This window comes from Thunnus albacares, chromosome 20 (genome assembly GCF_914725855.1).
Source record: "Thunnus albacares chromosome 20, fThuAlb1.1, whole genome shotgun sequence".
Taxonomy (NCBI): Eukaryota; Metazoa; Chordata; class Actinopteri; order Scombriformes; family Scombridae; genus Thunnus; species Thunnus albacares.
Genome location: NC_058125.1, coordinates 14,135,138 through 14,162,009, shown reverse-complemented (window position 1 = coordinate 14,162,009; position 26,872 = coordinate 14,135,138).

The following is a 26,872-nucleotide window of genomic DNA, read 5'->3' as shown; positions in this document are numbered from 1 at the left end:
ACTGAAACATAATACTTCAAAGATATCAAAAACAACACAATGTCCACTGTGTTTGGGCTGTTTCTGAATCATCGGAATCCACTGATGGCTACATGATCAAGTGATAATCAATCCAAGCAGCCCATATTTTAATCAGTTCTTAATCTATTTTTGTAACTGCTTGGCTTGTGGCTACACACATGTTTAATGACTCAGTAGGTTACAGGTATAAGCCACACTAGTGCAATGTAATGCAAAAAAAGTAAAATTATGGGTGGGCAATATGGCAAAAAAAATATCATGTTTTTTTTTTCAGGCTGGATCACAATCTTATCACGATTCTTTTTTATTTTGGTTTTTAAGACAGTTTTACAAGTTACTGAACAGTACTCAAGATTAAAAAAAAAAAAAAAAAACTTTGTCTATCATATAATGATAGAAATTTGTCTTAGGTTATGGGCTCACAAACAACATAAAAACAGAACCATGAAAGACTAATAAAATTACATTAAAAGACAAACAATTCCATAAATAAATAAGAGCAGGTGTGCAAAGCTGCATTAAAAAGTAGTGACAGTCTATTTGGCCTTGTTTAAAATAGATATTGCAGTGGGAAACCAAACTGAAAGTACAACCACAGCTGAAAAACAAACAGTTGATGTGTAGAAGTGTGTTGTTTCGGATAACTAGCAGAATGTGTACCATTAAAAAAAAAGGCACCAACACAGTACACCACAGCTGAATCATGCTAGCAGTATACAGTATATGCAGTATACAGTGCAGTCAAAGGGACTCTGTCTGGTATGCAGAAATAATACTGGTATGTCTGCTGGTGGACCAAATAGGTGCAAAGTACGTCAGAGTCCATAACACCTCCAACGGTGTCACATAATGCCTTGACAGTGTCGAAAGTAGAGAGGAAGACAGACAGTAGAAAGACTGCAGAAATGAGGGAAGATGTACATTTGATCTGCAGGTCAACCCTGACATTAAGGAAATGGCGGATCAATAATCAGATCAATCTTCTCCTCTATAGCATAGATTTTGTTGTTGTTGTTTCATTAGCATAGTTACATGTACATAGAAGAAAGCAGTGTACTACTTTAAAGGGGACGTATCATGCACATTTCCAGGTCTATATTTATATTCTGGGGCTCTACTGGAATATCTTTGCATGATTTACAGTTAAAAAAAACTCCTTATTCATCTTATACTGGCTCTTTATGCAGCCCCTCAGTTCAGCCTTGTTTTAATTCCTGCCCCTTTAAGGCCCCCTTCCCAATGAGCCTACTCTATCCTGATTGGTTAGCTTCCGGAAGCTGCCCCTCGGCTGACTTCCGGCGGCTCCGGAGGCTATGTCAACAAATAATAGTTGTAGGATTTCATTTCTTTTTCCTGTTCTTTACTCAACATGTTAACTTCTCAAATACATCCATGCATGTTCAATCCTGAATATGTTAGTGGACAATACAAACAACCCATGCAACAACCTTAGCCACAAAGGCTACGTGACAAACAGCCATTTGTGGGCATGCATGAACAACTTGATGTGAAGAGGAGGAGGAAGTAGAGGTAACATTGCATTTAGATCATTCTGAAGCCTGGAATTTTGACTTTCAGCGAGCATTTTACATACGTTCACCTCAGGTTTTGGACCTTTGTCCATGTTTAACATTTTTTCATTTCATTCATACTATATAATATGCTTCATTGATATTGTGTTGGCACCAAAGAGTACTTTATTCAAAAATTCCCAGTAGCCAATGGTTAAGCTAGCACCAAGGTGATCATCTCAGTGGTAGAGGAATTATGAGGTACATTCAGTATTTATTGTCGTTTTTAATGAAGCACAATTCTGTTCCAACCCTGTAATAATTGAGTTTAGACTACATGTGTTTGACACAAGTAAGCGTACTCTATGATCTCACCAACAACAGATAGCCAGTCTTCTGTATAGTGAAGCAAAAAACTGTCAACAGAAATCCTTCAAGACTCCCAGAAAAAATGTCTCTCCTCGCAGAACAATCCCCTAAACTCTACTAAACTGCTGACATGTGGAAATGACAAGCATGCTGCATGTTTTTATAAGGATTTCCTACAACACATATAAACCCTTCGGGGTGGTTATGATTGCTGGGGCATCCACAGGCCAAGGCCCCCCTGATCCTCTGGGACTCTCAAGTCATCCTGCAAGACAGATTGTGGTCATGACCTCAGACTCTGTTTTGGTCTCTGCTATAATTAGGATGTTCCCTATGCACAGGCTGTCAAGATACACACTTTGGTATTCTGCTGAGCTCAAAGTGGGAAAATCTGGGGGTGTGGAGTTAGAAAGAAGTGAGATTACCAGTTTTCTGTAGCCTGCTCCTCATCTCTGCTTGAGAGTAGCAGCTTGTGGCTTCATTGGCTGCTACTAGCATACATCCAAATCTATACAGTCAAGTTATTTGAGTTGAGTTGCATTGTAGGAGGCAGATTTCAACAAGGAAGAAGAATGGATGGAATAAAAAAGATATTTCTGATCCTGCTACATCGATTTTGATCCTTTTATTAAAATTGTCTATCATGAGTGTGAAAAGAGTGCAATGCTTAATCTGTGGAGTACTGTTTTAAGATTTTATTAGCAATCATGTTAATGTCAAGGGTGCTTGAATTAAATTAGTGTACGTTATGAAATTTAAATACATTTTGGGGAGAATTATTGAATTGAATCGGTTAGAGCGAATTATGACCATGACACCTCAGAACAACAATATTGTGACTGTACACCGTTTATAAAGATGAACATAGTGAGGTGTGATGTCACATTGGTTTGCAATGGAGCTGGTTTGAAGCCCAGAGTTGCTGCATATGGTCAGCCACATTTATTGTGGGGTGTTGCCTTTCACGCTCTGGAAACACCACAGACCAATGAAAACTTATTGGGAACACCAGGCGGTGCACACTAATGTTAGCTACTTTGGCTAAATTGTGCTAACAGGGCAGGTGTATCATCATCAAGTAACATTTAAGTTAAAGAAATATTGATCGAACTCTCAATCACAGCTGTCAATCAACGCCCACACGGCAGACATCAAAGCCTACGATAAGTCCTCAAATATTATTAAAAGAGCAATAATTTGACCACCAGAACACTTATTAGACAGCCAGAATTTAGCGATTGCAACTATGACGACTCGTTGAAAAAAATGATTGACTTGGTGTTTCTAGAGAGAAGTTGACACTTTTTGAATGGGAATCAGTTATCAAGCATAAGTATTGTGAATCTTCTGTTCTATTTCTGATAATCAGCCTGCAACCTGGCCTTATCTCCAGGTTACAACCTCAATTCAATCCGCTTCACTACCAATTGCATTCTCTTATCGCTTACCTAGCCAGTTTTCTCCAGTCCCCAGTCAAGGGTCAACTGTTCTCTCAGTTCTCACTTGCAGTTAACCAGCACTTCCAATCTCTTCTGTCCATCCTCCACTGCTGTCTGTTGATCTTCCATGCTCCAGCACTCTCATCTGTCTTAAAGCCTTTGTAAGACTTTAACATTTCTAACTTTGGTGACTCCTAGTGATAGTATCAAAAGACACTGTGGTAGAAAGCAATACATGCTGCTACACCTCCTCTCATTCCACCAATTTGACCCAGGAACCAGGAGAAAGTCTGGGCTGAAAGCAACACACACTGCATGAGTTTTCATCATGATTGCCATCAGAATACTCTGAAAGATGCTATAATCACTTAAACATAAACTTTGTCATTATTGTATTTTGGTTTGATTGAGGTGCAAACAACAGAAGTGAGGTCTTTACTGCTGTGCTGATGGCAGGAGACAGATGGCTATTGATTGAAAGTTTTATTCATAAGAGGGGGATGACAGCTGGCCTGCATTCATTTCAGGTGTTCAATTACAGTATAGTAACCTGTTTTCTACACACTTTAGCACTGTACGAGAAGTGACTGACTTCCAAATCATGGAAGGAAGATAAATTTAGTATATTGTGAATTTTTTGTTGATCTAATCCAGATCAACTATAATCAGTGTTGTGGCCAGACCTATTTTTTTTTAGATATTTGATTTAATGTAACCCATTAATGAATAACCTATTTACTCTTCTTGACTGTGTATATACTGCTTATGATAATGTGAATTTTGATAAATTTGTACATCCTTTTCTTCATCAAATAAATGATGCAATTTCCATTTCAACTGAGAGTGTACTTCAGTAAACTCTAGAAACATTCACAGTAGAAGTTAAAGTATCAGAGGTAAAAGTAATAATAATGAGAAAATAAATCATTTCAAAGTGTTTCATTATTATTGCATTAAGCCATTATCACATTAAAGTCTCTTTTGAATGAAGATTTACCTCTGCTGCAAAAAAAGATTCTGCACTGCAGTTCAGCAGTGATGACCAGATTTTCAAGCACTTTCGGAAAAATACAGTATGGACTCAGCTGAAAATGGGTTTTATGTGGCTGAGTGGTCGATTACGCTCAGTCGTTCATGATGCTTAATGTAGGTCAGACAAAGGTCTAGAGAGATCTAACAAGGGGTCATCTCATTCCCACTGTGGAACTTAAAAAACAGGGGAAAAAAGTGTGTGAAAGAACATGTTGGTCACCTTTTGGCTTTGTGGAGTGGCGTATGTTACACTGGGCCAAGCCCCCTGCTTCATCGATTTTGATCCTTTTTTTTAAATTGTCCATCGTGAGTGTGAAAAAAGTGCAGTGCTAAATCTGTGGAGTACTGTTTTAAGATTTTATTAGCATTGGGTTTCTTGAGTTTAATTAGTGTAGTGTATGACATTTATATACATTTTGGGGAGAATTATTGAATTATTGATTAGAGTGAATTATAACCATGACACCCCCCAGAAGATTTCCACAATTGTGGCATCTCAGAACAAAAATATCCTGACTGTAGACTGTTTATAAAGATGAAAGTAGTGAGGTGTGATGCCACATTGGCTTGCAATGGAGCTGGTCTGAAGCCCAGAGTTGCTGCTTATGGCCGGCGGCATTTATTCTGTTTCGAGCCAGGAGTGCCATGTGTTACACTGGGCCAAGCCCCAAAAAAGCTGAAAAGGAAAAATCATGTAGGATGAGTGTGTAAAAAGAAAATAAAAGTTCTCCATTCTTATTACTGTAGGTCATCCAGGCGGGAAAGACCCTATGACCACTTTTCAACTCCTTTTATGAGCTCTACGTGTGTGTCAACACTGCAACCCCTCTCTCAACAGGTATTTGTGACAGCTTTCCATTGGATAAGCCGGTTCACTCAACCCCTTCTCAAGAAGATCAATATGACGGATGTTCGTGTAGATCAGGTAATATTAGTGAAGGTGAATGGTAGGATCACTTCCCAGAGGACAGAGAAGCAAAGTGGACAACAATCAAGAGATAAAGGGTTTAAAGTGCCTCCCGTCCTCACCATAGTTGTATAAAGCAAATGCTACTGTGAGCCACCCTGACAGTTTACCACGTCGGACAGTGATGTTACAAGTAAGGCACACAATAAATTGCTGTTTGTGTTGAAGAGGGAAATTACATCCTGTGTCACTCATTTTCACAAGAGAGCATCGTCTGCACTCTCTCACGGAGCCATGTGTCAAAAGTCCTCAAATAGCCCCCTGAATTGACCGATAGCCACATGAGAGAAGTGACATGCAAATGAAGTCTGACTCCACGTTAGAGGAAGACGAGAAATCAAGATGTTCATGTGTCAGCCGGGTATGTTGCCTTCATAAATAAAGCAGGAACTATACTCAGAGCATGTAGTGCAAACTACCTGAGCTGTTTTTTCTTCAGACTTACAAAGCCACTGCCACAGCAAATCAATCAGTCCAGGAGAGTGAACAGGGGATGCCACTGTGCATGAACTGAGGGCAATCAGATATAACCCAGATGGAACAATGAAATACAAGCTGCAGTATTGTCTCCCACAGAGTCCTCTCCTTTACTGTGGGATGAGGCACGCACACACCCAGCAGCACAAGTCACGCCACTTTGTACGGTTGATAATAAGACATGCACAACACTTGCAAGCAGCTACTATAGCAGTTTTAAGACCCATTATCTGGCGGAACGTTTGAATGTGATTTATGATTTCAAGGAAACTCTACAAAAAGTTGTCTGCATAACTGTCTGTTTCCTTCAGTCAGAAATTGGTTCAATTTTTCGAATCATGGTGAAAATGATGACTATAAAATTACTGCAATTGTTTCTATTGTAACTCTCAGAAACCGAGAAACTGGAGCTTCTATGCTGAATATTTGGGTGTTTCTGGCGCTTTTGTCCTCATCATTTTATGACTTAAATGTTCTATTCGAGTCTTACTTTTTTGACATTAATTAGAAGCCTTTACTCTTATCCACTTAAGTCTTCTGAGTGTATCTGGTTTCTGAATTTTAGTACTAATATTAGAAAAGAGCTCTAAAAAATATAGTCAGTGTCAACCTACCTGATTACAGTTTGGCATGCTGTTTCTGTACCTTTATGTTGACAGTAAACTTTGTAAGTTTACTGGCCTCTTTAATCTTTCTCCAGCCATTCACTGATTCCTGGTCGATAACTTTGACCCAAAATTTTAATACTACAGTTCTGACCATACCCAGACCTGATTCGGTCCAATTTACACCCTAAACTCACACTGTATTTAGATTAGACAGCTCACAAGTGACATCAGATTAGATAAAGTACAAAAGCTTCTTTTTCTCATATAACCGCTTCCATACCATCTTTTCCACATAACAATTATAGCAAATGTAGATTATTTATAGCATTCAGTAATTAGAAACAGGACTGTATGCTTTATTCTAGCTGAAACTGATGATGTAGCAGTAAAGGCACCCTGGTAAGATTCACATTTCATGTTCTGGATAAAGTGAAATCACCAGAGACCTTCTGCTGTCTTTGAAGTAGTCTGACTACTGGCTCAGACTTTGACATAAATAAATGGGTAACACTAGGGAAAAAAAACTTCCCTTAGAATCATTTCCTGGTGTACAGAGTCAGAATTGCAGCTTTAAAGCCTGTTAAGTCAATGCACAGACATGTGACATGAGAAACTTGCCCATTTCATTCTATGTATTTCTTTTAGTAGAAGAAACAGAGGAGAGGTTCAATCTCTGGATATAGCTTTAAGTTTTTAAGGGTTATGGTACATTGCATTTTGGAGGATAAACTGGGTGTGCCCTTTATTGGTAAGATCAGCACAACATTTAAGCGTCCAGACCAGTTTCTGAAAAAAATGTCACCTGTAATTTAAAATGAACAGTATAAAGGTTTTAAATGTAGCAACTCTGCAACAGCCAGCAGCAAAAGATGGCAGCCAGGAAAGACACAGAAAATATGTGCATAATGTTTTTATTTACACATTTATTTTCCATTTTTGTATTTTTATTCATACGTTTGTGTTAAGATATTGAAATGTGTCCAACCTTTAGAAATGTATCAATCCTTTCCAGTTGAGGATGTATTCTGATTCTGAATATATTACATTTTTGAGTACTGTGATGAAATAAGTTACTGATCACATTTGGGGCGAAATATTTAATATTGAGGCACAAAATCCTTTTTTAAAAGTATTCTGCCCAACACTGGCAGTATTATGCCATTGCAATATCTGTGGGGGTTGTTGACAAACATGAAAGTGAGCAGCATGTGTCTATTTTCCAGAGGAAACTCAATTCCTGTCCTGCAGTGATACAGATGAGAAGGACATCAAAGCATGTGTGGTATGCAAAATGACTGCCAATACTATATTTCACCTAGGTAGCGTGGTTAATCGCGATTCAGGGAGAAATCAGGAGGGCCGAACTGATACCGAGTGAGTTGCAGAACACTAAATTGTGCTTAGCTGTGTCAGCTGACAGCAGCTAGCCTGCCACACCCATCTCATCTGGCTGCACTGATTTGGCAGTCAATTAAAGGGCCTTCATGCTCACATGCTGAAAGTTGATCTGCTTTACTGCTGTTGCTGCATACTAGGTGGAGAGCTGTGCACCGTATACATGTATATTTTATCCATTAGGACATTGCTTATCAGAAGAAAGGCCACAAATAGATTCCACTTGATAGTATGTTGTTGCATTTAATGGGCACAGGGGAATGGCCACATGATGGCCCACACATAGAAAATTCAATGTGATGTTAGAGTGACCTTGCTTTATCCTCCGTGAATGGCTTGCATTTGGGATATCAGCAAGGCCACATGGTGGACGCTCATAGAAAATAGGAAAGCTGGGGCAGCTTCTGGGGTTGAGTTTGTTATAAATATTCTCCAGAGTCAACCAAGATGAAAGCACTTCAAATTTCATAGTTAAGACTGCATGATGTTCATTTTACTTATTTATTTATTTCTCAGGTCATCAATTAACTTGTCCATAATCAAGTTAATTGATAGTAGTAGAGTTGTATAAGTGTGCATTATTCAACATTGTCTACATTCAATTGTTCCATAGCTTAAAGGCAGGCTAAATGCTCACAGGGAGTGACAGGTTCAGAGCCTACACACTAAATATAAACACTGTACTTACCGGCCTTCACTATCAGTGCATTTGCTTACATGTCTTACAACAGCATGACTAATACATACTCAGTATTCAACACGAGTAGATCCACTGAGTGAAGTATGTGATCTGGACAAAAAATAGTATTGGTGTGTCTCTTGAGCTGAGCTTTAAATCGTATGTTTGCGAGGATGTTAAAATCCTGAATACCAAATGTTGTCTGACACCTTTTAGATGTGGTGGTGGTGGTGATACAGATCACCATGGCAACAAGTGGATGGTATGAAGATTTAACATCCAACAAGAGGTGGAAAGTAATTGTACACAAAAAAATATATATAGGTAAAATATTTAAGGTATTTTACTTGAGTAATTCTTTTTGTGAAATTACATGTATCCGATCAGTTTTTTATATGATCATATATTATGCATTGCTGTAAGTTAAACTGACCAACAGCATATGAAATTGTTACATTTATTTTAATCTAAACCAGCTACGACATTAAAATTCTGGTTACACTCTAATTTATCAATACTTTACAGACTGAAAGGGGTCACTCTTTAGAATTAAGTATTTTTTCTTTTTATACTTAAATTCTGCTACTAATAATTCCATAATTTAACAAGTAAAATTTCAAAGCAATAATTCAACATTTTGGGGAAATACACATTCAACTCAATCGATTAACACTCTCATATCTTTCCATGAAGTATAAAGCTACAGCTAGCAGCCAGTTAGCATAATTTAGCATAAAAACTGGAAATGGGGACACAGCTAGCTCTGTCCAAAGATAAAAACAAAAAGAAAACCACCTACCAGCACCTCTAAAGCTCACTAACTGACATATCTTGTTTGGCTAGCTAGTTTCCCGCTGCTTTGAGTCTTTATGCTATGGTAAGCTAAACGGATGCTGAGCGGAGATACCAGACAGATATAAGAGTGGTAACGCTCCTCTCATCTAACGCACGGCAAGAAAGTGAAAAATTTATTTCCCCAAAATGTCAAACTATTCCTTTAAATACTTAACTTTTACTTTCAGTGGAGCACTGTGCAATTGAATGGGTAAATGGTCTGATCACTTCTTCCATCAATGCCCTATATTTGTGTGACAGATCATACACTACTTACACTATCAAATGGATTATGTCAATGAAAATTATGTAAAAGTTAATTTAAACATCCCAAAACACAACTAGAACTTGGTATTCTACATGTAGGAGATGCTTTTGTGGCTGATTCTTTACTGCTAAAATTCCTACACTGGCCTTATGCCTAATACAAAACTCTGAAGATATTCATAAAAATGGTTTTAACTAATTTGCCTGAATACATAATAGGTTTAATAAAAAAAAGATTAAAAGACAACTGAAGAACATTTGGAGGTAAACCTCACAGCATGGCCTATAGTGTAGTATCTCTATTTAGGCTGAAGTCCCTTTTCTGTGTCAGGTGTTGAAATGCCCTTGTCACATTAAGTGGCAGATCTCAGGACACTTAACATTCCTCCCCACCCCCCTCGGCAGATGCAGTGTGTTTTTAATGACATTGTCTGCTTCCTGTCAAGTCAGCTGGGGGCTGATACGTGGAAAGTCACCTGTGGAAGGACAGGGGAAAGAAAATGTCTTGAAGGGTAGAACAGGAACTCAGCTGCGGTCTGACTTTAGCGAATGTTGCACTTACTATACAGGGGAATCAAGGCTGAATTAAACTGCACTGCAGAGCTGGGCGGCCCTATAAACTCACTGCACAAATTGCGTAGAGCCCTGCAAATTACATAAGGGTTCCACCTCCCCCTCATATCAAAGCGGGTGTCAGTGTTTACATCTTCGATGTGAGGATGAAGGGGAACTATCCTTCTGGTCACAAAAAAGAGAAAAAAAAAACACCATGAGAGTGATTTGTGGGAACAGCAATCAGGTAAACTTGTGTTCTCTCCTCTCCAAGTTTGATGTCAGCAAATAACAGTAACGTTAAGTTGATGTGCTAGCTTGCAGTGCATCTCTCTCTAGTCTGTCTGTCTTGCTAACTTAGTTGGGCAGTGCATCTCTTGGTCTCTCTGTGTCTTGCCTGCTTGCCAGCCATTTACAGGGCTGTGTTCTGTGACTTTGTGCCTGACAAAAGTGAGAGTGAAATACAACTATTTATTATGTTTGATAAATTCCAACAGGCAATAGTGTTGAGCTCAGAAAACATAACCGTGTCGCGTATGAACATGCGTTCATATGCGTGTGCACAAAATGAAACTCACGCTTTCCAGCAGCAGTGGTGACCAGTCCAGACAATATATGGGCGTGATGGCACTCCTCGTAAGCACACATAATTTTTAAAACAACACAATGATTATCTAGTCTCTGGACTAATGCAAGATGGAAAGCATTGGATTGACATTAACTATTGATCAAATATTGAATTTAAAATGTTGATTAGCAGGACATACTGGGCAATATTGATGCATATCTCTCAGTAAATAATAACCATCAAGTATTCACCCAAACCCTAGTATAATAGTATTTCATATTTGAAAATGTATAAAAGGAAGTCTGCGGGAGCCAGTTTGAATGGGCCTTATGCAGTTGATAAAATTAATAACAGTATTGTTATCTATAATTTACAGGTGCTATGCTTAAGTTTGTCAGAAGAGGAGATGCTGGATCATCAGCCAGTACAAGCACAGACTCAGTTGATCCACATCCAGCCTCAGCCAGTACTAACACAGACCCAGTGCAGCCAGCTTAAGCAAATACTAACACAGATGCAGTACTGGCAGCTTCAGCAAATACTAATACAGACCAAGGTGAAGTACAGGCAGCCTCAGCCAGTACTAGCACAACCAGATGTGTATAGTCAGCATTAGATACAAGCAGCTCATACCCTAACAGAACAGTTGCTGCTCCCCCAAATGACCCAGCACATTGGCCCCCAGTCTTAACACAGTTAAGTTATAGTTATAGTTATAGTGCTGTGTCAATCATTTACGATTCATTCAAAAAAACGAATCTTTTAGGTGAACGAACTGAACTGAATCACTTCCTGAAACGATCCGTTCATTTCCCAATCAGTTCAGTTGAGTTCTCAGTCAGTTGTGAGCAAACGTGATTCATGCGCAGGGATACACTCATTCACTGAGTGAGTGATTCAGGTCATTCATTCGCAGGAGGAATGGGGTGTGATCAAGACAACAAATACACAGCTGATTCAGGTTGCAACATTTAGCTGCAATGATTCAACAACACTGGTCGTGGACTGCAATCCAGATATATGACTAGATTGATATATGCATAGGCTAACATTTAATATTACTGTGCGTAGTGCCACACACACATACACACATACATAACATTACTGTTTTGAAAAGAGGACAGCTATAAGGATACATTCACTGAACAGAGCATGTGTGTGCGTGCACGGATTACAGTAATTAATGTAGCAACATTAAAAATAAACAAATAAATGAAGGCCTACATAGAACACTAATGCAAAACTGGTTTTCTTTCAACCATTTTTTAATGCAAGATTTAAAGTTTTTAAATGTACTGTACTGCTCTGATACTAATCAGCAAGGTGTTCTCACCACCTTTTGTAGATTACAATGTATGGTGAAACAGGTGGCTGAGACTGTGTCAGATCCTTTCACTGTGAGGGAATGGTGCATGTTCAGTGATTCGTTCTATGATCGTACACAGGGAACATGAGCCCTGAGTTATAGATAACCGCTGAGTCACTCAAGCCTGCCCCTCTCCCTCCCTCTCATGTCTGGAAGTCTCGAAGTAGGAAGTAGTACCAAATATTTATATGTATATATATTTAAATGAACGCCCGCTACATTCAAGCCCTTGCCAAATGAGCTCACACAATGCTGATTAAGCCTATCACCGCCAGGTAAATCTCTCTGTATTTCACAGTATACAGAGTTTTTAAATCTGGTGTTGGTGGCGACATTCCTACGCTGGCCAGATGAATGCATACTGCACATGCTCTATGGCCAGAGCATGCGTACCAGAGACTTCTGCTGGCCAAGCAGCTAACTTCCAGTTAGCCCTCTGCTAACTTGAATGGTGATAAAATAATTTAATCATGCGGCTCTTCTAGGCTTTCCAAATGTTATCAGACCAAATGGATCAAATTCTGATAGTGAAACGAGTCATTTCGCAGGCGTCATATGATGCTCAAACCAATTTATCTACCGTTTTACAGCTGCGACAGTAGCATAAGAGTAGGCTATGGCAAAGCCTATGATGTCAGTACATCAACAATGTTTTTGTAATTACTCTCACTGCCAGAGGGGGGAGACAAATGTCCTGCACTCCAGCTTTAATAATTATACCTGCTGTGCACAACAGGATAGGACTTTTTTATAGCAGCTTTTAGTTTGCAAACAGTATCTTTATCCAACTAAATTCTCAGTTCACTGGCTTATCCTTCACGAATGACCGTTCTCAGTTCATTAGTTAGGCAAGCCGTGTTTCAGTTCAGTGAATGAGACTACACACTCAGAGCTCTGGTCAAGCACTGAACGATTCGGTGAACAAATCTTTTGAACAAATCTTTTTAATGTACTGATTCTAATGATTAGGAAAACTGAAAAGAACTGCTTTGCCCATCACTACTGAGTTAGTGCACAGAGGTTCATTCAAACCAGTACTGGATTTTTCTTACCCTAAAGACAAGTCTAGAAGAGAAGAAGTTTCTATTCAGGCTTATTACAGAGACAGCTGTGAAATGGGGAAAAGATTACCAGGAGCCGGCTTTCATACTTAATCAAAAACAATGCTGTATTGTTTTTGCTGTTAGCTCTTTTCTACAAAAGACTACAAAATAATAAAGGAAGGTGTGAATGACTGGTCGAATATCAATACCATTCTGAAATACCATGAAGGTAGTCACACAATGTGATGATATGGTGGAGAGAACTTGAACTGCACCTAAATCGGGGACAGACTCTTGGCCAGATACAAATGACAAACAAATGCAAATGCAAAACAATACAAATGAGAGGATAAAAGAAAGAGATGGTGGGATGTGCTTACACGTTTCATAAGTATCACCCAGTCTCTGGCTGAAAGAAACCTAGCATTCAGGGGTTCATCAGACAAACTCTGCAAACCACATAATGAAAACTTCCTAAAAGAGGTTGAATTACTGGCAAAATTTGACCCCCTTATGGAAAATCATCTCAGCAAAATTAAGTTGAGACACATACAAAATCAATTGTGACACATACTCATTACCTTGGGAAGCACACACAGAATGAGCTGATACAGATTGTGGGTGACAAGATTCTGGAAGCAATAGTGACTCAAGTAAGAGACTCAAAGTACTTCTCCATTACCTTGAACTGTACACCTGACATTAGTCACCAGGAGCAAATGTCCATTGTTCTGAAAAGTGTGGCTTTACAGGGAAAGCCAGAGATCAAGGGTTTGTGAATGTTGAGTTACAATAGGCTTGACTCTGTCTACTGTCATCTTAGATAAGCTGAATGAGCTGAAGATTCCATTTGAAGATTGCAGAGGGCAAGCTTATGATAATGGAGCCAACATGAAGGGCAAGCACAGAGGAGTACAAGCCAGACTGCTCAAACAAAATCCCAGAGCCATATTCATCCCATGTGGAGCACATACTCTAAACCTTGTCATTGCAGATGTTGCCAAATCTACAAAGGATGCAGTTGGGTTTTTTGGGCATGTGCAAAAGCTCTTCACCCTTATTTCAGCAGGCACACAGAGATGGAGTGTTTTGAAGAAATGTGAACATAACTGTGAAGTCATGGAGTGACACAAGATGGGAGAGTAGGCTCCGAAGTGTTCATGCAATCAGGTATCAGGCTTTTGAGGTTCGGGAGCCATTACTGGAAGATAGACAGACAATCAACAATCCTGTGGACAAAGTGGGGGCACGAGCACTTGCAGATGAAGTTGGGTCCTACCGCTTCTTGATTTGCTGTGTCGTATGGTGTGAGATACTGACAATGACAAACAAGGTGAAAAAGCCTCTCCAATCTGCCTCAATGCAGCTGGATATAGTAGTGAATTTAATCTCAAATGCAAAGGCCTCCCTCACTACATACCGGGATTCTCTGAGTCCCAGACAACAGCCGAAAGCATTTGTGAAGAAATGAATGTGGAGGCTGTTCTGAAAGAGAAGAGACTGAGAAGCAGCAAGAGGCATTTCAGCTATGATGCTCCTGATGAACCAGTAACTGATGCACTGAAAAACCTTGAGGTCGACTCTGCTGTGAGATCCATGGAAGAAAGATTTGAAACACTCAACCAGGTGAGAACCAAAAATGGAGTGCTGCTGAACTTCAGCACTGCTTCTCAGATAACCAGTGAATCTTTAAAGGCTCACTGCATGGAAGCTGAAAGCACTCTAACCTTTGGATAGCCCTAAGAATTGCAGTCACCCTACCAGTAACAGTACATTGGCAGAGAGGAGCTTTTAAAAGTAAAGCTCATCAAAAGCTGCCTGAGGTCTTCCATGTCATGGTAACATTTGAGTGGTCTGGCCATCATGAGCATAAATCATGATGATGTCAATGATGACATCATTGATGATTTTGCCTCAAGAAAGTACAGAAGAGGAATATTTTGATGGTAAGATTTTAATTTAAATATTCAAATGTTTACACAGTTTTACTCACATTTAAGTTTGAATGGCAGAGGTGCATTTGTGTAAATGACTCCTTAACTAACTATGTGAAATACTCTCTCAATTTCTTCCAGGCAGTCCAGATAGACTGTATAGGTTTTATTTGACAATTTTGAGACATATAACTGCAGCCATAGCCTATAGGCTTATGTTTACATTGTATAGCTATTGCTAATTGTATAATATAGTGAGGACTGGACTAATTACCAGGCAGCAGAGCCAAAGCTCAGCATTATATTTTATTATTTTCTCCAATTTCTTATTTATGTTAATGTTAATGTTATCTTAAGATTCTATACAAAATAGTCTATTCAATAAATATTGTTTGTTTATATCTCATTGTGTTCTGTATACTACTTATTTTTAGACCGACAGATGGAACAAACTGTTTAAAGACGGGAGGATTGTAGTGGGAGTACTGAGTTGTCAGGTGTGACTGTGTGGCAAGGGTAAATGGTTTACATGGTTCAAGGGTCAGGTAGGAGGGCCCCTACGCAGAATTTTGCTCAGGGCCCCAGGGAAGTCAGGACCAGCTCTGCTGCACTGCACCTTCACAGACACCTAACCATAAAAATTAAGGCTGTGTGTTTTTCCATCGCTGTGTTTTCTCAAATGTTCGTTCAGTGTTGTTTTAACTGGGCTCATGAGAATTATTCCATCACATGATTGAATAGTTTATGAAAATGTCCAAAGGGAAATGTAAAAATCTTTTCATCTTAGAAATAAAAGTAGAGAATGTTCAGATAGAAGGTACTTTACTAGAAAATTGGCAAGAAAGACACAGAGGGTTGGGATGAATAGTGAATGTGTGTGTCTGCTTGCATAGCTGTTTGCACATAGTGTATACTTCCCAATTCAGGTGTGCTCTGCTTGCTTAAACTCTGGTCAGCTTAATTTTCAATTCAAATGAATCTGCTCCCCCTCAGGCACTTGTCTCACCTCTTCCTGTCATTTCTTTTTCTCTTTAATTTCCTCTTGCTGGTCATTTTTCACAGAGAATTTTCCACAGGCTTGAAAAATGCTTGCCAAGGTAAGGCTGAAATCTGGGCAGGAGGGATGACAAGATGAGAGAACAGTCGGTGGTGAAAATCCCCAAAAGAGCTGACATGTCTGCCTTGGATTTCTCTGCAGGTGAATGTATGGTTTCCATGTATGGGTACTAATGATTTAAGGTTGCATTGAGGTAGTGCCCCTTTGTGGTAAAATGGAAGAATTGTGTTCTAAAATGAAGTTGTAGAGAAAACTGGGAAGGACGTGACATGTTTCGTATTCATCTATGTGGAGCCTTTCCCCTGCTTGTTAACTTGACACAACTGAACAGAGCTTCGTGTGAGCAGTGATGAAACGATTGCACATTTTAACATTCTCAGGAGTGTTTCATTTTGAGAGCAGTTACAAAATGCCACCACCTTCCCTTTTTCTTTCCTTTCGTCTCATCTTGAGCCAGTAAGACACCAAAAAAAAAAAAAAAGGTCAGGAGCCAGCTGCTCCATCTGTTCGTAAGCTCAAACTTAGCCTAGTGATAACATAAGTGTTTACAAAGTGGAGATTTACTGTGGAGATCACTACTTTAAAACTGGTTGCACCACGCAAACTAGTTCTTACATAGAGATTAGTTGTAACTAAATATTTTCACCTACCAACTGTCCAGTGTCGCTGTTATGCTACTTAACTGACAAACTGACAAAGCGTTACGTTAGCTTGCTAATATCCGACTAGTTGAAATTAAAAGTAAAGAACTTATATGGAATATGGTTACATTTCACAGAAAAAACACAATATACATCAAATTACAAAACCAATGTTAGACTTCATTACCAAATAATGTTGGTTAGCTTAGCATAATCAGATGTTTACATGGTTGGTAGCCTCTTATTGGATAGCGCAACAGATGTTTCCTAGCAACCAATTTACACAATACTAAAATGTTTAGCAACCCAACTAGTGACTCGCTAGTTTGAAAATGACTAGTAGTTACTAAGAACTTTGGATTTGGCCCATTGACTGTTTTACTCGACACTGTTTGAGTTGCTTTGGCTGTAAGTTTAGAATCATTTCCTGCTCTATTGTCCTAAAATTGGGCATGTAATGTATAAACACGTCCGCAATCCCTACACTGTTCACCCAGTTTGGAGAATCCCTCAAGTTTTTTGGCCACTAGGGTTCAGCAGAAACAAACCGTAAACACAACAATGACATATTATCAGTTTTCAGTGATATGGTGAACTTTTTAGCATAGAGTTCCCTATTTACACAACTGACAGCCACAGAGCAAGAGTAGTATTCATATGGAGTTGTTTCTGTGTCCACCTAAAATGTAAGTCCAACATTCACTCTCCTTCTTAGCTCTGTTTTGCTATCAAAACCCCAAGGGGAATACTGGGCTCTTCAGCTGCTATGTTCACCAGGTAGTCGCTAACTTTGTCTGTCTGCTGTTTGGTGCTGGGCAGGTAGGATACAATGTGTGTTTAGAGCTTCCTTGCAGAAAACATATGCCTGCTGTGACAAAAACAATGCAGATAAAAGCAGAGAGAGTGAACCAGAACAGTCAGCCCTGTAGAGCAGACGGGAACTGCAGGCCAGTGACAGCAAGGAAGGTATCACAATGGATTTTGTCTGTGATGCTTGGGGACAAGAGTTCTCCAGTAAATAAAATGACTTAATGTTAGATATATCTTTAAGTTGGTAGAAAATTTGTTCATCAAAGTGACAGACTCCTAAAACACAAACAGAATCAGATGATTTCAGATTCATTATTAGGTCATTTTAACATGTTAGGAGACAGTCAACCTTTGCAAGGCATCTAAGTACACTAACTATTCACAGTGAGGTAGAACTGTATATCATCAGCATAATAGTGAATACTCATGTTATAATGTAACCAAAAGCAAATATATACAGGGAGAATTAGAAAGATTTTGAAAAAATACTATAATAACACCTAGTCCACCATGCAAACTGGAAAAAGATGAATCATGATTAAAAAAAGAAGTTACATTTAGTTGTGCCATCATGTTGTATTAAAATGTATTTATTCTGAATGTATTTTTTTTTTCAAATTTTATCTCCATACAGTCTTCCATGATTTTTGTTGAATAAATGATTAGAACCTACAGTATTATATATGTTATGTAATACTATTTGTCCAGTTAGATTACCTTAAAAACTGTCAACTAAAGGTGTTATGTTGAGCATAGCTTTGCATTTTCAGATTGACTCATTCATCAGTGGATTAGTGGCTCCACCTTATGTGCTAAGGTAAGTATGGTTGATTTTAACAAAAATGTAAAGCTTATGTATGTGTTTATTTTAGGTCAAGTTCTACCACCTTGTTTCTGCTTGGATTCATTGAAAGTTCCCTGCTGTTTGCTATAAATAGTCTCTGCCTTGATGTAGGCATCTCTGACTGAAATGTAAATTTAATTCTTTCATCTGTTATTGTATGAGATCAGATTCTGACAGTAAATTTCAGGTTATTAATCAAAAGAAAAAAAAAAAACGGTACCATAGGGGATCTTGTTACTGAGTCTGAAAATGGCAGTCTTAACAAACTATTTTCAGTATTTAAGAGAAACAATACCATTCTTTAGATTCTTCACTGCTCAATTCAGGAATTATGGTGGCTGGTAATTCCTTTCATTTCTGTAGCTGGAATGAGGCTTCCTATACTGAGACAAGAAATACTGACAAATTTAAAGGATGAAATCAATCCAAAAGAATCCAATTTTTATATTCACAACAGAAATGCTTTCACAAAATCTGTAGCGATAATCTTTCTGATGATCTTTGCCACTCTGACATGGTTCAGCATCGACAAATATGAATTTTAAAATGATACTGAAAGAATTGGAAAGTCATGCTGCGGAAGAATAGGCCAATGGTAAGGTGAGGTAGAAGTAAACCCTGCCAGAAGGAGTGTTAATGATGAAAATACACTACCTTGTTCAGGATTTGATACTGATTCTTCACTGGATCAGAGATAACACTGGCATATTGTGTAGTTAGGCACGATTTAACACCATGTTCTGTGGGAGAATGTAAAACTCTCAAGTGCTGTTCTGCCAAGTAATAACTCTTTAACCAGTCTGTTCACCTTTCCAGTGTTTCAAAGTTTCGCTTTTTAAGCAAAGTGTCTCAGGCATTTCTTATAAAAAGGGGGTGGGGGGTGTTAAACAGTGTATAATTAGACATTTAACCCACAAGAGAATTTTAAAGCTTTCCAAGTCTTTCTCCATATAACCTGATTAGAGACACCCAGGAAGAGGATTTTGCTGTTTAAGTCAAAGATGCAGAGAGCGATTAGGGAAACAGAGAAATGTACCAAATTGTACTGATTTAGCAAGTGATTAAGTAGTAGAGCTCTGGAGCCATGGTGGTGCTCCCACAACTCATCTTCAGACTCATAATGGCCAAACAGGTGTGTAATCAATGTAATCTCACCCTATGTTTGATTTGGGAGTAAAACAGTGGAAAATGTTCAAGGAGAAATGTTCATGCATCCAGAGACAGAAACAAAGACAAGTGTCAAAAGTCTTTCCTGCAAGCTAGTAGTGTGTCCATGTGACTGAGACTGTTAAATGATGCATGTGGTTGAGAATAGGATTAACATATAATTAATTAATTAATCAATTAATTAACGGATTAATTGATGAGTCAGCTGATAGAAAATTAACAGACAACAATTTAGATTTAATTGTCATTGATTTTAATTGTCATCAAGAAAAAATGATGATCATTTGCGGATTCCAGCTTTTCAAATGAGAGGATTTCCTGTTTTTCTTTCTATTTTACATCATTGAAAATGGAATATCGTTGAGTTCTTGAGTTTTGGTTCAGACAAAACAAGCATCTTGGACTCTGCTTTTACTCTTCTAATATTTGATCAACTAAATGATTTATTAGACAAAATAATCAACAGGTTGATTGAGACTAAAATAGTTGTTGCAGCTCTGGTTGGGAGGCCTGTAACTGGGTGAAAAGCACAAGAAAATTGATAATACACCTCTGAGGAAAAATAAAGAACTCATGTCATGGTTGTGGGGACACTCCCCTCACAAATAAGACTGGTAGTAAATATACAGTAAATTAACATTTTGGCTCACGTTGGTCAGTCTACAGGCTAACACATTAATAATATACAACATATAAGACTTTTTCAGGGAGTTTAGTTAATATTCTGCTCCTAGCAGTTCAACTTTATTGATTTTTACATTTATATTTTGCTTGTTTTTCAAAAATGGTGAATTTTTATCTAAAATTTGAATACAAAAATGTCCAAATTCTGGTCTTTTATGTATAATAGTTGCTGACTCTGTTAGTGGAGACAAGTGCCTAGACCAGCTGTTGACTGATTGCTATGGAAATGTGTTAAATGACTCTTAGTGATTCAAACCTGTGCTTTCAGACTAATTCATCATATCATGGTACAAGTTAGTTGTGTTTTTCTGGTGTACAGCCGTAACAGTGTTGATTATACTGTATGTTAAAATGTCATTGTTTCAGTATTGCTGTCCCTTACGTCCAAGTAACAAACTACATTGTGCTTTTTTAGGATTTTCTCTTTGTGCAAAAAATAGAGGAAAAAAAGTCTAAAGCCTAGAGACCATATGTCCCAAGGCCATAAAATTTAATGGATGTGTTTAAATTCACATCCACTACTGTGCCTCCTAAAAATTTAAACATCCAGATGGAAGAAGTATAACAAGCAATTTCACATGTCAGCCAGTAACTCCAGCCAGTGACTCCAGCCCACACTGGATTGTGCCTTTTTATGCCACTAATAGGTACGCTTTTTCCTTGATACCAGACGTATTTGTGTAACTTAAGACACATAAATAAAGTTGACAGCAAGGATGCAAAACCATCAACATTTACTCCTGTAAGCAGTGAAATTTGAGTTTGAAAGTGTATCAGCAGAGAGTACTTCCATAATGTTTTAAACATGTCCTGTGCACCAGAGGAGACTTACTGTACCCGAGAAGGTATAGTATAATTAGCAAAACTGCATAATTAGCAAAACTGTCTGTCTGTATATTGAATCACTTTGGACTGTCTCCAGGACAGGCAGTCTGGGCTGTTTTAATGCTAGCTGTATTGGTGTTACAAATGCAACATTAAGCAGCTACTCTGGCAGTTCATCCAAGTCTCATCAATAAGTGAGCAAGATGTTGCAGCTTTTCACATTTAGTTTGCACAGATATTTGTTGTCTTTACCATAATCATCAGAAGACTATGATATAATAGACTTTATAACCAATGTTAGATACAGTAGCCCTTGCCCAAAGAAAATCAAGCTCAAGTTCATGTGGATGCAGCTGTACTGTACAATCTTGGCAGTTGTTCAGTTAGTAAGTAAGATATAATTATTCCTCTCATTACATGGCTATTTACTAAAGAAACAATAATTTGACACACAATATTGATTTAAAAATGATTTTATTGATTTAAAAATAATTTTATTGCTTCTCCAAAAAAAAAAAAGTCTGTTAGACTCTACAGTTGGAACTGCGTCAATGGCAATGTAAACTCTGTAGCCTTCTTAAAATTAGCCTATTTAGCATTATAATTCATGTTTAATTGAACATTTACATTGATGGTGAAGTGAGACAAAGTGAATGAGACTTCTTTGGGAATATTGATGTTGACATTTCTGTCCTCATTCATCTCTATGTTTCCTTCTTTCTGGGGCTTTGCAGCTGACACACCTGGAAACACAATTGTTGCTAATGTTACAACTAGTAACAATATCACCATTATCACTACCACTTATTGCTTAAGTTAGTATGAAGCAATAGGCAACAAGGAGAGGCACTGACCAGATTTTTCCCTTTCTATAATGGTTGGAGCACAGTTTTTTGGGGTTTTTTTTGTGTCTACGATCATAACTGTGTCCATAGCAACGGTGTGTTATTCATAGCAGCAGTCTGCTATTCAGAAATAACAGACCATAGAATGCCATAATTGACCAATCAGAATCAAGTATTCACCAAAGCCGTGTAATAATGGTAAGTCAGCACACACTGCCTCAGATGAAACTACAATTCAAGGTTACAAAGATTTACAACCATAGCAAATTCAGCTGGCCTGATGGAAGATATAGAGAGGTGTAGTTATATCTACATACTGATTTCCATGAGTCGATGAGACATCAGGTAATTTACAGCCTGCCGCTCAGGTTAAATCAGGATTCGAGGTGCTGAAGTAAACATTATAATGGCTGCAGAGAGACTGCAGTGAGTGCAGTTTCTTTGTTTGATGTAGCCTGTGTATAGTTGTGTCTGCTTAAGAGCAGGAAGCTGGTAAAGTTTAATGAATTTGCATTATAAATTTGAGAGGGTAGGATAGACACCAGGCAGTCAAAGATTTAAAAGGAAAACATCACAAGCAACAATTTAACATGAAGTCGACCAGCCCTGACGTGAAGGACTGAACTCTTCTTTGGTTGTTTTTATGCCTTGCACGATGATCCGTCTTTGTTCTTCCATTTAATGAGGTGTTTTGGGCACAATCCAGGCCTCAGAGAGCATCAAAATTGCAACAACCTTATTTGCATGACAGGTGTTGGTAATTGTGCCTCTTCATAGTGGTTTGTTTTAGTCCATGCAAAGCTAGGGGTTCAGTTTCTGTGGATAAATGGATGACCAAGATTTTTGCAGCACTTTTCACAGTGGGAGAGGTTTGGCACAGGAGAGAGAGCTTGGAGACTTCAGTGATTGTGGAAGGAGGCAAAGACTCAAAAGAAGTGACATTCTGACGTAGATGATGTTCATTCTTACACTAATGATGTCGCCTGCTTAAGCTCTCTCTTGACTAGGGCAAGAATCTTACAATAATCTTTCATCCTCTTAAGAGAGGAAAAACTTTGCCTCGGAGACTTCCTAAGATGGATCACCATTCATATGATGTAAGATTATCCACCGCAACTTCGCAGAGAAAAAAACTGAAAGATTTCAAGGCAAGTTGTTACAAAGAAAAGGGGGGAAAAAAGGGAAATGAAAAAGCCGCCTTAGTTCAGCTTTCACAGAATATAAGTTGACTCACTTCAGATTGCAAAATTAAAAGAAATAAAACATGGAGGTGAAAGAAAAACCTTGTGATTATGATCTTTGTAGCAAAAAAGTATTTTACTTTTTTTAATATGACATATTTCAAGGTATTTAACTCCAATTTGTGTGAGCAAGAAGTGTGATTGTCTGTGTAAGGCTACAGAAGTAAGAATACACTTCTCAGTAGTAAGGCTGAGCCAATTGTGCCAATATGAACCCCTCTTTTCTGACTGCTGACAGGACTGCTGTTCACAGATGCCAGTCACTTGACTCTCAGCTTCACATTTGCCAGATAATCTGGAGAACTGTTGAGTAGTAGAAAGTAGTAGAAACCATACAGCAACCAGACCAGCACTAGGCCGGATCAAGTTTGGTTGGTCGAGTCAGAATCCACATCAGAGTTTTGAATTTTAAGAATGTGAGCATTTTAATTTACTCTTAGACAAAACAACACATGTATTTTTTATCTGTCAATATTTTAGATATGTAACAGAACCAGTTTTCATTGTTTGTTTCCAAGGTTAAAAATGAACTTTGAACAATCTCTCTGATATGTTGTTGTAACATCTATGTGGTTGGGCGGATTTCAAGATCCCAATATACTAAATATGTGGGTGCAAATACATGATACTGTAAGCTTGGCAACTATAGCTATGGTTTTTGTTTTGTTTTTTTTGGTTGTTGTTGTTGTTTTTAATTATTTGTTTTTTCTCTCTGCAGCCATGAGGTATAGGGTATAAGATGTAGGTGGGTACAGGCTGTTTTCTTGTTGTTTTGTTATTTCAGAAATGTAAAAACCCTGGACAGAGATACTGACACATCTGTTGTGTTAAACCACATAGGAAAAACAAATTTTAATAGTTGGTCAAAGTGTCCTCAAAGTGTAAATTTTAAAATGTACAATGTGATAACAACAGAGCAAGGTCTTCTCACCTAGTGAAGATCATGTGAATAATTTGGTGAGATTGTTTTCTCAACAGTTCAATTTTTACTTGTTAATGTTTGAATAGTTTTTGCCACCAGCAGTTGGTTTCCAACAATTAAAAGACAAACAAACAAAAGACATTGTTGGTCCATGCCCTCAACAACACATATAGACGTCACTATTGACAGGATGACTTTGCTGTTTTAAAAATAAAAACATTTTCTCATCATTGCATTGGTATGGTTACTGGTATGGTAAAGGTCTAAATAGGTTTAGTCACAAAAATGGCGTGGTTAGGGAAAGATTACGATTTGGGTTAAAATTACTACTTTGTTTAAATCTGCCTCCACTGAAAAATGTCTTTTGCTTATTATTACTTCAGTTGGATGTTTGAGCTTCACTGTGCAGAATGATGTATGTGCAGAGTTTGACACTAGAAAACATCCATTTGCTGAAAAAGGAAAGTTTTTCTATGCTCACTGAACATGATCTGTGACATCACAACTAGTTTGGAGCCAGTCATGGTCCAGTATGAAACTTACACAAGTGTGATATGGAAACTTAAAGCCTCCAGTGTACATACACTGAGAATGGACTTTACAGTGAAATAGGAGACATCTTGTATCCTGCAGTTCAACTTTGGAAATGGAAAATATTTGCATATTCATAGATTTTGGATTTTTCAATGAGGGAGGAGGAGAGGATGTCATTTTAGGGATTTTGACAAAGTAATTTAACTTTTTGGGTGGAAAAACCATATCAGACTTGGACTGGGCTCAACTACGGCAGGGAACACACACACACACACACACACACACACACACACACACACACACACACACACACACAAAGGGACACAATATAAGTTACTTTAATTCATTCTCCAGCTGTTGAAACTGTAATAAACTCTCAAAGAGTGTGTGATTGTTTTTTTTTTTTTTCTGTGGTAGAAAAGCAGAGCAGTTCATTAGCCTTATCTCTGTTAAATTTGCCCACCATGGAACAGCATGGGGAAATCAAGCCTGCAATCAGTCTGAGTTGGGCTTGGCAGGATTTGGTTATTCATTAATTAGATTTTGTAATGAGTATTTTCTGTTGAACATTATTATTACACTGGTGGGATAATGGCTGTTTATTTTATAGCAACACAAAAATATCCATCCCAGTTCTTTCCTAATGTCATCGGGTGGAACATTTAATCAAGCTTTCAGGGTCTTGAAAATAAGTTTTTCTTTCTCCTTGAAACACAGAGGCCCAGGGAATATCTATTAGGCCCTTAATTGATTGCAAACTCACGGTCTGAGTCACATCTCAATCTTTCCTGCTTTCTCTCTCTCTCTGCTCACTTCCTCTCCGGCTCATTGGTGTGTACAGTGGGTCATAACATGCATGGCTGTGGCTTGGTTTTGTGGAGGGTGAAGAGCAATAATTCAATCATTAGACCAAGAGGGTTTGAAATAAAACCAGTTGATTCACAAGGGCAAACACAAAATGAGGAGGCGGGGATGCATGTGTTTCTTAGGCAAGGATAAACTAAGATCATACAGCCGTTTGCAGAGAGGGAAAAAAAGGTTTAATATTTCACAGAACTGACATAAATGGTGTTTAACTCAGTGCTGAAAAAAGACTGTATAATATCTATATCTCATGGAAACAGTTTCAATCCTTGTGGTGTTTTTGTAGTCAATATTGCCCAGCAGTGAGCAGCAGTGACCTGATTAGCCAGTCAAAAATCATTAAGGCATCATTGGAGAGACAGATGGAGGAAAGTGGAAGATGTGAGATTAAACTGGTTGAAAAGTGAGAATAAAGAGAGGGAGAGAGTGTGAGATGATTATGGCAGAAAGTGAGTGAGGAAGAAGAAGGAAGAAAATAATAACAAATACTTTTTTATTTAAACCTGCATTTCTAGCTTTTATTTGTAGACATATTTCTGTCCACCTCCGTTTTTGGTCTCAACCGACTCCTGGGGGGAAATATCAGGCTCTTTAGCTGCTAAATGCTCCAATATGTTGACCAGCTAGTCTCTCTGTCTGCCATTTGGTGCTAGACAGGGAGCGTGGTGTGTTCATCAAAGCTTTTTTTTAGCAGAAAACACCTGATGGAAATAGGGTTGATGAGAGTGGTGAGACTGAACCAAAACAACGAGCTGACAGACGTGAAAACTGAAGGGGGGGGGGGGTTACTGAGTCAGGTGTCAATTCTCTGCGGGTGGGTTCATCACTGCAAGTGATACTTTTCACATTGTACACAGTCATTTTTTAGGTTGTTAATATAAAAACATTGAGTGAAGTGAAGCTTTAATGAAAACATTTTTAGTATTCCTTATTAGTGATGCTATAAAATTGATACCAGCTGCATACAAAATGTAGAAATCAAATAACTTATTTAAAAAAAACAGTGTAGTTCAAAGTCTAACAGATTTTAAATGGTAGATTTGACCCTACACTGAAGTGTGTAAGATCATTGACTTAGATGAAAGAATGCAGTTGTCAATATCATGTCTTCTAGCTATAAATTTAAACCCTTCTGTAAGTCAAAAAGCTGTTAATTACAGCATTACAGCAATGAGATCATTGAATCACAGAAGACATGCAAAAACCAATCAGCAAAAAATTGATGTTACAATATTATGATATACTGTATGTTTGCTGTATGTTTGTGTTTATGCTCAGCCTCTAACATCATCTAACATCAGAAGGTTATGAAACATATATGCAAACAGCAAACCAATGGGAAGAGCAGAAACAAAACATCCCAGATTAAATATCTC